The 12,755-nt window shown below is 39.8% G+C and overlaps 1 protein-coding gene across 4 annotated transcripts in view; it reads left to right on the forward strand.

The window, feature by feature from the left end:
- Positions 1 to 12,755, forward strand: part of RAPGEF4 (Rap guanine nucleotide exchange factor 4) — a 316,916-nt gene that overhangs the window by 211,913 nt on the left and 92,248 nt on the right. The window lies entirely within an intron of this gene.

Here is a 12,755-nt window from a genome sequence, read left to right on the forward strand (position 1 = left end):
TTATAAACTTCAAAATTCCAAGTTTTCCTTTACTTTTTTGTATGACTCATCTGTATAAGGGAGGGTTGGTAAGTACTTTCTTAAATTTTTTTTTATAAGAAGTTCTAAATCAAGCTTTTTCTTCTGAGTTTTCATTAAAGCATAGAATATACATGTAAAAAAAAAGTGCACACATCATTTAGGTCAGTACATTTTCACAAATGCAGTCATATAAACAGCATTTAGATCAAGAAACAGAATGTCACCACCACCCCAGAAGCCTACCTCATGTTTCCTTCTAGCCACTCCCCACTACCCTGCCTTCTAAGGGTATAGTAATCTGTTTTTATGCTTTATATCGGTGAAATCATCTGGTGTATACCTTTTGTATGCAGCTCCTCTCACTCAGCATTCGGTTGGGAGATTTACCCACATTGCTGTATGCAGGTGTGAATTGTTTTCTCTCATTCCATTATGGGACTACATGATGTATTGTTCATTCTGTTGGTGGTGGGCTATGGTGAATAGCACTGCTCTGAACATTTTAGTATATGTCTTTTAGTGAATGTATGTACAACATTTTTGTTGGGCTTTTATGTGGCAGTAGATTTCTGAGGTGTTAGGAATTACTTGTTCAGATTTACGTTCTATATATGGACTTCCAGAAGTCCATTTACCTCTGAAATTATAAGCACAATTTTAGATATATGTATGTGCATACCATAACTTTTAGGTAATTCTTAGAAGTGTCCTAAAAACAGTCAGAAATACTTATCAAAACAACGAAGTCTCAAAACTGGTTTTGTGTCTCTCTAGGGAAAAATAGGAGGAAGTCAAGATGGTGGAGAAGAATGTTTTCAGGCTCCAAGACCGTCTGTTTTCTAGAACTTCCTTGATCTAAAGGAAATATAAAGGTGTCCACTTGAAATTAATGTGTTTTCCCATGGAATACTATGCAGCCATAAAAAAGAATGAGATCCTGTCTTTTGCAGGAACATGGATGGAGCTGGAGGCCATCATCCTTAGCAAACTAACACAGGAACAGAAAACCAAATACTGCATGCTCTCACTTTAAGTGGAAGCTAAATGATGAGAACACATGGACCCATAGAGAGGCACAACACACACTGGGGCCTATTGTAGGGTAGAGGGTAGGAGGAGGGAGAGGATCAGGAACAATAACTAATGGGTACTGGGCTTAATACCTGTGTGATGAAATACTCTGTACAACAAACTCCCATGACACAAGTTTACCTATATAACAAACCTGCATATGTACCCCTGAACTTAAAAGTTTTTAAAAAGAAAGAAATTAATATATCTTCTGTCCAACCTAAAATACCTTAGTACAGATTTGAACTGAAGGGAAATGTTATTCCTAGGCAGGAAAAAGCAAAAGTAAAATAGTTCACAAATTAATTTCCAACATCCAGTAAACTTAGCCTTTTCATATCTAACCATGAAGAGCAAAACTGGAATTTCAGAAATGAAAAGAGGAAAAATTCTTTTCATGCCACTTCCAGCTAAAAACTCCTCAGAGATTTCTCTACATATTAATCAAATAAATATTTAATGAACAATCTGTATGCACAAAGCACCACAGGGATTCTGAGATAACAAAGACACAATTTTTTAAGGACTTCATGTAGTACTTGGAGAAACAGATATATCAATAACTGTGGTATAAGCAATGAAATATTTACTGTAATGGAGATTCAGGAAATGCAGAGAGGTCCTGAGGGTGCACTCAGGATATGACTGGTGTCTGGCGGAAATATATCCCATAGATCCCTCAAAATCAAGAAAATCAGGAATACCCTAACCCGATCACTCATCTCCCTTTCAGTTGTTTCATCTGATGCGTTGATTATGAATCTTCAAAGACCAAGGATGAGAAAAGTCACCTGTAGTGTGCTATATTTTTTAAAGCAGTTTCTATAGCTTCTCAGATTGTTTCAGTAGGTGTGTCTCTAATTGAGCCAATCTCATTTTTAAACATCTTGTAACCCAAACCTAGGATTATAATTAACTTAGTATCATTTACCAGAATAGTGTCCTTTGAACCCTGACAAATCAGCTGAGCACAACAGATGACATTCTCAAATGTCCATGAAATAAACTGATGTTTGCACACGTATTTTTATTCAAACTAGAATTACATAACATGGTAAATCATTACATGTTATTATTTATAGGGTGTTATTGTAAGTTTGTTACTGTGACATAGTTTTAAGGATGTATCTACTGTATGCCCAATGGGCTTGAGAAAATACTTCCAAAGTTTTGAGAAATGGAAACTTGCCTTTCTATCAGGGTACCTAAGATAGCTGTAATCTTGTTAGATGTTATACACTGTAAATATGCATGCTTGTAATATTTATAAATTTGTTCTCTATACTTAGGTTTTAACATCCCAGGTTAGTAGCCATTTCTTCTGCTTTTCTGGTGGGGAGAGAATGCTAACTTTGATTGGGATTTTTCAAACTTTAGAAATCTGGCCTTCCTGAACACAATTAAAGCCCAAGCTTGTGACCCAAACTCTGCCATCCTTTACAGAATCCAATTCCTTGATGAGGGCGGTAGGGGAGGGGCTGGGTTTCTGGGGTCCAATGTGTGCACTTTGTGAGTCTCAGTGGTACCCAGTGGCGGGGGCCGTGGGGCTTGGCCAAGGTGACCCTGTTCTGCCTCAACTAGTTAGAATAAGGATAAGGATTGATCCATTCAGCAAATACTGAAATCACACTATTGAGATTTAAATTCACATGTAAACATTTTCCAATACTAATTTCATAAATTATTATTAAATTTCATAAAAATGGAGTGTGATTTTTTTTTTCCTGATTCTCTTAGGAGGGTAATGTAAGGATTATGTTGTGTTTTTATCTATTCTTGTGTTTTTATCTATTCTTATGAAATGTTTATATAATGAATTTGGTTGAGATAGTTTATTTGTAATTTAGAAAGTTTGAAGTGTGTTATTTGTGAATATTAAGTATATTATTCAAATACTCCTAAAGGCCAAATGCATTTTCTTTAATAAATTATAAGTATTTGATTTTCCTGTAAGGTACTTGAGTATTCCAAAAATAAAGACAAATGTGATTGCACAATAATTCCTTTAACTGGAAAACATATTGGCTTATTTAGATAACACAAATGTTGTTAGAGTGATGACCTTATGATTATATTGACTAGATCCAATCTTTAGAAATGCTCACGTTAGTAAGGATTATGAAGTTATGGATCCATAGGGTTCTACTGATACTCATCCAATTCTTTGATGCTCAAAGTGTGGTTCCCACACCAGCAGCATCAACATCACTTGGCAGAAATGAAGAATCTTAGGTAACATCTCAGACCAACATAACCAAAATCTGCATTTTAATGAGATCCCCATGGGCTTCGTGCAGTCATTAAAATTTGCAAAGCACTGATTTTGTGCATCATTTTATCAGACACAAAACCCAGTCCGTTTAAAAAAACAAAGGACTAGGAAGAGGGGAATTACTTAGTATTCCTCTCTGTCAGTCAGTAAGCAACTCATTGAATCCGATTCTTCACACCACAGTGCAGTGGAAACACCCAATCAGTTTGCTCCCAACATCCCTTCGTATACCTAAACACATAAGTTACTCTCAGTTTTCTCTTTGGTCACCTACAATGAAGTCAGCTAGAATGAATGAATCAATGAAGAAATTCTTCCATTCATTCAATAAATCCTTGAGTAGTTCTGTATGCCAAGAGCTGGGGTAGAACAGTGAGCAAGACAAGGTTCTTTTCTTCACGCAGCTAACATTTCACTACAGTAAACAGGTAAGAAACGAACATAGAATATCGAGTGTGATAAATGCTATAGCGAGAGGGGTAGAGTGCCAGATATGGGGCAGGGATACGATATCCTATAGAACGGACAGAGCAGGTCTCTCCAAGAAGGTGTGTTTGAGCAGAGACCTGAAAGAAGTGAGGGTGTGAGCCGTGGGGCTGTCTGGGAAGAGTGTGTCCAGGCAAAAGGAAGAGAGGGTGTGGCCTGAGCAGAGGGCTAGAGAGCAGAGATAAGATCAGAGGTTGCAAGGAGCCAGACAGTTACACTGTACACTATAGAGTTTGGCTTTCACTGGGAGTAGGAAGAGAAGCCATTGGAGGGTTTGGGGCAACATGATCTATCTGATCTATGTTTTTATAGGATCATCTGGCTATGGGGTTGATGATGTTGGGGCAGGGATGGCAGGGGATGGAAGCATACACACCTTCTAGGATGGGATCATGATCTCTAGACAAGGGATAACCAAGGCTTGGATAAGGCACAAGTGGCTATGGAGCACTTGAAATGTAGCTAATGAAATTTAGGAACAGAATTTAAAATTTTTAATTTAAATGAAAATTCCAGCCAGACATGGTAGTTTACACAATCATGGCTCACTGCAACCTCAAACTTCTGGGCTCAAGTGATCCTCCTGCTTCAGTCTCTGAAGTAGCTAGGACTGCAGGCGTGTGCCGCCACACCAGGCTATTTTTTTAAAATTAGAGATTATAAAGGGAAATGTCATAGTGTTCCAGCCCTTTTGCTAATAAGTGCCAATCCATGAAAGTTGCAAGAATTGAACCGTGTCTTCAAAATCTTAACATTCGTTTTATTTCCAAAAAGCGCTCAACACACTATTCCCAGGTTTGGACTTTGTTGTCAGAATTTCTCATATTGGAAACAAGGGTGAATGATGAGGCCAAGGCTTAGATTTGTAAAAGGAGGAGAGAACAGTGGTTGAAGACTCCTTTTCAGAGTTTATGTTTCCATAGAAGTCACAATTGTAAGGGGAGACACACCGTAATGGGCAGTGGCTTCTGTGGAATATTATGGTTGGCTTGTGTACATCTCTTAGCTTCTACTACTCAAATGCAGATTTCATAGTAATATGTTGGTATTGCCATTATAAGAAAATCTAGGCTCGATCAAGCCAATTTGTACGGAAAAAATGAACTACTTTGTAAGATCTAAAAGAGAACCATTCTTACTGGTAAGAACAGGGACCTCTCTAAAGTTACCATTTTATTTTTTGCCTCTAAATATCTGTCTTAGGAGTGTCTAACAGATATAGATATACCTCCTAGAAAGCAAACACTCAGAAGATCCTGTATGTTAAAAGAAAGATTACTATCTAATTGAAGCCTCTCTCCACTAGAAGAACTCAGAAACAATCTTACATTGTAAGTTAGGGTTTGACAGAATCATTCTAAAAACATGCCATCTTGCAGCACTGTGTTAGGGTATGTTGCGGAGAAACTTGAACCATTTGCTAGCACCTGCTAAAAGCAGTGCTCCCAGACCAGTTGACAGGAGTGTCCAGGCAGCCTTTTTCCTGGAAGCGCTTCCTTCGTCCAGTTTTACAGACTCACCATGCAGTCTTCTGTATTGTTCAGTCTCTTCTTGTAGTCAGATACAAATAGTCAGACTGCAGCCTGAGACCACACTGTAGGCTTCAGTGCCCCTGATTTATGAGCCACTTAAAATATATATATATAATAACTATCTATTATAGATGTTTTACATTTATATAATATACAATCTATTTTATATCTATTATATATTATATCTATTATTTATTTTATATGTAATAGTTCTCTCTATATAATTCTATATATATCATGATCTCTATGTATAGAGAGAATTATATATAAATATGTTACATAATAAATATAACAAATAACTGTTATATATTTATATATGTAATATATAATCTCAGTTATTTGTTATAATATATGTAAAACCAACCAAATAGCTCTCTAGAGAGAGACAGACAGAGAGAGAGTATATTTCAACTCAGTGAAATATACACATGAAATAATCCCCTTCCCTCACTGACCACTATTAACTGTGTTCTCTCTGGTACTTAGCAACCATAAAAACACCTCAGTCTTAATCCATAAATATTTTGTCACTTTGGGCCCTTAAAATGTTATTTCAGCTATTAAAGATTAGTCATGTACATGTTTTAAATGTTCAGCTCTTGTTGGAGCTGAATCCCTGAGGAGCCTGGACTGGTGGTCCCAGCATTTGGTGGGGTGGGGGTGTGAGGGTGAGATCTGCATCTTCCATCCCACCTGTCTTTACTTGCACTTCTCTGCAACTAGTGTATGAAGGAGAGAGAAAGAAGACATTTATTCTTTTGACTGGTCAAGACAAATTTTTCCCTTTAGGAGACAACTGGTGGGCTAGAGTGGCTACAGTCAGAGAACCTTACCCCATGAGATAAGACACTCCTGAAATCTTTTCCCTAGAGAGTCTGCCTTTATTATGGTGTATGCTCTGGGTGTATTTCACGATGATGATGCTTTCCTTCTCCTTGCCAGAGCCACAAGGAGACCCTTTTTTGGCTCTTCATGAGGAGCTGAAGTAGGTAAAACTGGTGGGGTTGAAGTAGGTAAAACTCACATAGTGTGGGGGCCCAGCTAAAAATGCCCCATCCCCAGGAGTTTCTCACTGTCAAGCTAATCCGCATTCAGCCTCCAGCAATTCAGCAATTCATCAGAACTACCATTTAAGTATTCTTACCAGTTTGTGGTTTCCAGGTGAGCGAATCTCTCAATCAGGACTCTGGATTCTCCTGTCTCAATTCTCTGAGGAGCCCAAGAGCAATCATTATTTTCACTTTTTCTTGGCCATTAGTGACAACTTTCAAGCTCTTTACAAGAGAAAAGCTGAAACTGGAAATCTGTAAGCCAATTTTGAACTTAGGGGAAAAGACTTGGGGAGGAAAAAGAAGCCTTCAAATGGAAGCCAAAGAAGTCTCTAGATGATTTTTCCATTATTTCACAAATGGAAAAACTTACAGAGTTAATTCAGAGTAGTGAAATCTGCCTATGAGTCTGACTTAGTCCTTATTTTAATTTCATCTGGGCGGCCCCAAAGAGTGATGACATTGATGATAACTATTACAAGAATGAGACATACATTTCAAAGATCTTAGTTATATTATTCCAAAATGCCAAAACAAGGGAATATAGCTCCTAAAAGTATGTCATTTTCACTAAAAGACTGAATACTGCTCTCTACCTCCTAGAGATGTCCTCAGCTGAAATAAGAAAAGGGGGATTTGAAATCCAAAATGTTGCAGCATTTATTAGACTCATATTATCTTGTAATTGTTTAACCCATAGAAGTTTGGCTTTTTCAACAAGACCAAGAGCCCATTTTGGTCAGGTACCTTATCAGAGTCTCCTTCTTTAGCCTCGCACACTGCTCTGCACACAACAGACCTCCATTAAATCCTTGAATCAGATTGGATGTGGACTTGCCTGACTTTTTACTGCACTGGTTTGGCAGGAGTTGTGTCCCAATCTTGCTTGTCATTCTTGTCTCTTGGTTTAAAATGCTGTGCTTTGCAAAAGGCTTCTGTGAGCAAGTACTTGAGGAAAAAGAATTACCCCCTTTCAAAAGGGTCTGAATATGGTCTTTCGTGAGGCCTATTACAGTGCCTTATACCTCATTATAATCTACTGGGGAGTTATTGTGCATCTTGTAATGGAGGCTAAATTCATATTTTTCATTCACCTGATTAGTATTTCTGTATTGGCTCTGGTGCCAAAAGGAATATTTTCCGTCTCTGTTTCTCCTTTTCAGTAGTAATATAAACATAATACAAGGCAGTAGAAAGAGCATCCCCTTTCCAGAAACAAACAAAAATCAATTACAGTCAGTCCTGAGGGAAGTCTTTCATGGAGAAAGCCAAGAAAAGCAGAAAGAAAGCTGAATGCCTCTGCCTTTATCTGTCCTCCCTGCCTCACTGTTTTAGGATCACATTGTCACAGCCCCATTTGGATTCTTTCATGCTCAGGTAGGGAGGAAGAATTTTTATCGACACATGATTGATGTGTCAAAATCTAGAAAATTTCATTGGAGAGGGGACCATGCCTTTCGGGGCTCATTTATGATACGCGTTTTCTGGCTATAGGCCCAAACATGGGGCTCTAGGAAGCAAACCGAGCAGGCCAAATGCAGCCCCTACTCTGTGCCGTCCCGCTGTCCTCCTGCCTAGCCTAGAGCTCAGCAGGAAGAGTGTCTGGGAGGATATGGTGTGGGGAGCGAGTGAGAGGGCTGGGTGGCAGCTGTGGCAGCCCTGCCCAGCCCTGTGGCCACTGCGACTACTCTTCTGTATGGGTCCTGGGGCCGCTGCTCTCGGATCAACTCTTTGCCCTTTGGTTCTGCCTTTGAGCTGGTTTTCTTTCTTTGACTCTCATGGATACTGCAGTGCTGCTTCTTTCCCTCTTCCATTTAACCTAATCATTTATAAAATGAAATTCTTTTCCATATTTCTCTGACTTCTGGCTGCAGAGAGATCAGATGTGGGAAGCTCTTCCCTCCCTCTCAGCAGTGGCCCCGCGGCATCTCTAGCAGTGGCCGTACCTTTAGGGTTCTGGGACACCCTTCAGGGTTCCAGCTCCCAGCAGGACACCTGGCTCAGGCCCTGGTCATGCTTCCTTCTCCCTCTGTCCCTTTGCTCGAGGGCCTCCTGCTTTGCCAATATTGGGACTACCTCTCACAGTGGTCTATTTGGCTTCTGAAATTTTCCTCTCCTGGTGCAACACTTCCCGCATGAAATTCCCTCTGTGGTAAATACACTGAGTGGTTTCCATCTCCTGGCTGCACTGGACTGCTACTCCTCTCCCTGGTATATTTGTCTTAGCCCTGATAGGACAGTTCCTCAATGCTAAATGTTGTTTTATTGTTACAAAGTTTCTTTTTTCTTTTCTTTTTTTTTTTTTTTTTGAGATGGAGTCTCGCTCTGTCGCCCAGGCTGGAGTGCAGTGGCGCGATCTCGGCTCACTGCAACCTCCGCCTCCCGGGTTCACGCCATTCTCCTGCCTCAGCCTCCCGAGTAGCTGGGACTACAGGCGCCTGCCACCATGCCTGGCTAATTTTTTTGTATTTTTAGTAGAGACGGGGTTTCACCGTGTTAGCCAGGATGGTCTCGATCTCCTGACCTCATGATCTGCCCACCTCAGCTTCCCAAAGTGCGGAGATTACAGGCATGAGCCACTGCGCCTGGCCCACAAAGTTGCTTTTTAAAAAGTTAATTCAGACCAAGCATGATGCAGGGTGCTAATATGTAATCTCAGTAGGTCACTGTGAATATTTATTGCTGGAAATTCATCAGATCAAGTCTGATACCTGATGACCTAGAAGATCTTGGATGCAATTTTCTCAATAACTTGAATCAAACAGAACACAGACTCTTCCAAAGGGTGGGCCAAGATGTCTCTAGAAGAAAACTGCAGGTGGATGGGGTCATTGTACCTGCAGTGGAGACACTGGAGTGAAATAGACCTGGAGTCTACTCTAAGCAATTGCAGTTATTGGCTGTGTAACCACAGGCAAGTCCCTAGGTGTCTCTGGTCTTAGCTGTCTCGATAAACAATGGGAGTCAGAATATAGCAAGGAGATACATGTAAAGGAGCACGTGTGCACAGCATGTGTAAACCTGCCTCTAGAGCTGGCTTGCTTTCTTTGTTTCTCACAAATATCACCATGCTTTGTCTTTCCTTCTCCTGTTTAACCTAAGAATTCTTAAAATGACATTCTTTCTCTTATTTTTCTACAGTGCAGCTAAGGTAAAATTCTCAAAAGAAACTTTACTTGAAAACCAAGGGAAACCAAAAAGGAAGTAAATAATCTGACACAAAGGCAATAAAATTACACTTGTAATGCAGGGGTCCCTGAACAGGCATTGGCCAGTGACTATTTCCAGGGACATGGCCTGCCTGTCAGGCTTGCCCTCTGTCTCAAAGCATTTGGCTTCTAAGTACCAACATAGTTCTGAGGATGTGGTATATTGCCTAACTGAATACAGTGTCCCTTTCAAAGACAAATTCCTATTCCATCAAAATAAAACCTTCCCTGCTTTCCCCTGCGTGTGTTCCTTGGAGGTTTTATTTAAATAAAGGGACCATCCCCTCCTCAAGGCATCCTTCATTCATCATGTTGCCCCTACACCTAGAATCTTTGAGCCAGAGAAGGATCTGAGAATTCTGCCTTTCAACAGATGAAATACCCTCTTGGTCCTGGAACTGGTACTAGGATTACTAGCTAAAAGACAACCTTGTGTACATTTACCTCTTTAGAAGTTGCAAATCAAAGAAAAAGTTCTGGTTGAAGCTTGATACTTCTTTGCTTTAGTAACACTTTCTTTTCAGGGTTCCAAGGAACCAGAAAGGGAGCTGTCCAACAAAATAAAGTAGCCTAGGGACCACTTGTTAGCATTTTGTTAAAATATAGCCATTGCTTTAGAAACAAATTAAAACATGCAATCTTCAAATAATGTTTCATTGCACCTACCAAAGAATAAACACTTATCACCAGTCCAGAAGCATGGGCATCTTCTTGACCTTGGTTCTGGCAGCCTCTCAAAGATCACTGCAAAGGAAAGTAGGTTTTTCATTGGAAAGAAAAGGTGAGCTTAGAAACAAATCCCATACCCATCTACTCTAGACCACACATATCTGCACCTCTTTCCTCTAAGACAAGAAGAAATGGATTTCTACTCTTATTTTCAAGAAATCAGAGGTCTTTACAATTTGATACAGTCAGGTACAGTCCTAGACTGTAAACCAACCTGTGTAATGAAAAGAGGTGAGAGGCTTAAGAACCTGGGAACTCACAACTTAGAAATATGTAGCGTGTTTTAACTGCACATTTTCAGGGTCCCAGTGTATGATGGTCTCACATGTTTGAACACTTCTCTGGGTGATATACTATCAAAGAATTCTTGTCTTCTTTGAGGTGTTAGGTGCAAGTACAGGGACTCTGTGAGCTCATAGTCTCTCTCCATCAGTAGGTCTGCCATAACGGAGCATGGACTATTTCAGGGCAAAATCAGTCCCTGTTTAAAGCAACTGTTGAATTGGACTAGAGTGATACTTCTTGATCTGTGCTGGTTGTAAACAGTATGCTGCTAAAATACTGTAATATTGCTTGACATCTGTGCTACAGCGATTTCAAGAGGGGAAAAAAGTCTGCTAGATGCCAGCGAGGTGATGAAAATGTTTAAATAAGTTAGTTCAGTGAGATTTCAGCCATTCTAAATACATCTGTGTCTTATCTATGCTGTTATTTTAAAGTTTAGTGTTCTTTTCTCTTTTTCCTTAATTCTATTGTAAATCAAAAGCATCAACCCACTTGAAACTTATTGTTAATTTAAAAAGGTATATATTTATGCATGTATATTTGTATTTAGGTACATACAATATTATATATTGGCCTTTATTTACCTCATTAATTTTTTATTAGGACTAGAGGGAAAACTTATCAATTTATTTTCACTGTAATGGCTTCTATTTGCAAACAGTAGGGTTTTTAGTACAAAGCATAATAATCTGTGCATCAGTTTTCCATGACTGCTATACCACAAATGCAGTAGTTAAAAAACACCTTAATAACCTAGCAGTGCTATTGTTTAGAAGTCTGAAATGGGTCTCACTGGGCTCACAATAAGGCGTCGGCAGGGCTGCGTTCATCTGGAAGTTCTAGGGGAAATCTCTTTTATTTGTTTTTCTCCTTTTCCATCTTCTGGAGGCTGCTCTCATTCCTTGGCCCTTGGCCTCTTTCATCTTCAAAGCTAATTCTGACTTCTCTGCTTCCCTCTTCCATCTTTTAAGCCCCCTTATGATTACCTTTGGCCCAGCTAGAAACACCAGGATGATCTCCTTGGTTTGATGCTTAACTTAATCATACCCTTGGAGTCCCTTTTGCCGTGTAACCTGACATGTTTGAAGGTTCTAGGGATGAGGACATAAACTTTTTTTTTTTTGTCGGGGGAGTATTATTCTGCCTACCACCATCTCATAAGAAATAAATCTCCCATCTTTTCTTAGCTTCTGGAAGTGGCATAAATGGCATTGTATTTGTGGTTCTGTCACTCCCCTTGACTGGATACATTTTTCTCCACCATTTGGAATATCATTACCAGATTATTTCAGAGCAAGAAAACGAAGGGGTTTCCGTAAGACTAGAGGGCTTAATGTGTAGCTGTGTGGAAGTAATTTTTCTGGGATTACATTCAATACCTCCATCTGAAGAATGTTGTTAATAGGCCAGGTGCCATGGCTCATGCCTGTAATCCCAGCACTTTGGTAGGCCAAGGCAGGAGGGTCCCTTGAGGCCAAGAGTTTGAGACCAGCCTGGGCAACATATCGAGACCTCATCTCTGCAGAAAAAAATTAACCGGGCATGGTGGTGCAAGCCTGTAGTCCTAGGTGCTTGGGAGGCTGAGGTGGGAGAATCTCTTGAGCCTGGGAGTTCAAGGCTTTGAAGCTGCAGTGAGCTAGGATCACACCACTGCACTCCAGCCTGGGCAACAGAGCAAGACCCCATCTATTTAAAAAATAGAATGTAGATAATCATATGCACTTTCTCTAGAGCCTAGAGCTGATCTGACAGTCACAGAATCCTGAACTCTGGACAGTTTCTTCTACTTAGTAGAAGAAAGAGAAGTGTACTAACTGCCTCAGTGGACTCTAGGAGCTTGAGTGCATAGAACCGCCAAGAAGTTGCATTTAAAAATTAAAACTTTATTTCTAAAAATACAAATTGCAGAAAAAGAATCTTAACTACACAAGAGAGAGACGAAATAGCTCATTTCCATCCCATATCAATACTTTCTTCCCACCCCCGGAGACAGGTCATTTTAATCTCTATTTATGTTTATCTTGTTTTGCTTTTTCCTCTGCTCTGATGTTTGTTAGGCTCTGAATAGATATTTATTTCCTCTTCTCATGAAGCCTACAAA

This window comes from Pongo pygmaeus, chromosome 11 (assembly GCF_028885625.2).
Source record: "Pongo pygmaeus isolate AG05252 chromosome 11, NHGRI_mPonPyg2-v2.0_pri, whole genome shotgun sequence".
In the NCBI taxonomy this organism is placed as follows: Eukaryota; Metazoa; Chordata; class Mammalia; order Primates; family Hominidae; genus Pongo; species Pongo pygmaeus.